This window comes from Polistes canadensis, unplaced genomic scaffold, assembly GCF_001313835.1.
Source record: "Polistes canadensis isolate GaletaPanama2010 unplaced genomic scaffold, ASM131383v1 scaffold_265, whole genome shotgun sequence".
Taxonomy (NCBI): Eukaryota; Metazoa; Arthropoda; class Insecta; order Hymenoptera; family Vespidae; genus Polistes; species Polistes canadensis.
This window is the reverse complement of record NW_014569812.1, coordinates 209,310-210,769: the sequence shown is the minus strand read 5'-3', so window position 1 is coordinate 210,769 and position 1,460 is coordinate 209,310.

Genomic DNA, 1,460 nt, shown 5'->3' with positions numbered 1-1,460 from the left:
TTATGTTTCATTTACGAAAAACGTCTTTAAAAAAAACAGAAAAAGAAAGAAATGATGGTAAATATTTCATTATTTCTAAAAAATAAATACATAAAATAAAAATATATTAAAATTATATTTTATTTAAAGTACGCTAACTGAAATGTAATGTTTAAAGCAATACATATGTGTTTAAAAAATCTAAAATATTAGTTGAGTTAGAGTATTATAATATTTATTAATTAAACGATAATAATATTTTAGATTTTTTAAACAGATATTCATTGTTTTAAACATTACATACTTATTAACATACTTTAAATATTAAATGATTCCGATGTGATATTCTTGTGGATGAAAATTTCCCCCTTCGAAGTCACCACTGCACAGGAACGTTAAAACAAATGTACGTTAGTTTAAACAATTACATAAAAACGAAGAAATGCTAAAATCAGATCGTTGTAATCTTAAATTAAATTGATTAGATGAATTTTCCTTTTTTATACATGCGCAATGTTCGGAAAGTCATATAAACAACTTTCAATAAAAGTAATTGCATAAATAACAAAGGCTCATTTCACCGATGGATTTCGAAGAGGACGGTGCATATATCATAGTCAACGAGCGTTTTTAACAGAAATAGATATTTTTATTCACTAATTAACAATTATTTTAATATTTTAATACACTCTTTTTATATTTCAGATTGTTTAAACATATATGTACTAGTATAAGCATTACATACTTATTAACATTGTTTAAATATTAAATGATTTCGATGTGATAATCTTTTCGATGAAAACTTCCCCCTCCAAAGTTAGCACTGCACAGAAACGTTAAAACAAATTTACATTTATTTAAACAATTACATAAAAATTAAAAAAAGGAAAATCAGAACGTTATAATCTTAATTTCTATTTAATTCAATTAAAATTTTCGTTATACAAACATGCGCAACTCTTCAAAGGCCATATAAACAACTTTTCATAGAAAAAACTTTTTTATGTGACAACGTCTCAGTCTAACAGAAGATTTCGAAGAGGAAGGTGCATCAACAGGTATATCCTCAATTTTACGTTACACTATACATTTCTATCGATTAATTAACAATTATTTTAATATTCTAGTACACTTTACTTATATTTAAGATTAGTTTCAACGCATATACATTGTTTTAAACACTACATACCTATTAAAGTACTTCGAATAGAAAACAATTTGGATACATTATTAATTTATGATTTTGCTACATGACTGTCTCTTTACTTACTTTGTTTCGTAAACGTAAATTGTTCCTAWTACTTATACTGTTTTTTAATTAGTTATCTGTTAGACTTCGACGAGTTAGAATCGATTCGTACTACTGGCAAATCAAATTTAATGAATATTTATTCAAATTTGGGTCTTCGGAAGCGGTTACCTCCTCGTGGTTAGACCCGGGCAATGATGTTTTACTTTCAGTATAATGTTTAACATATTTT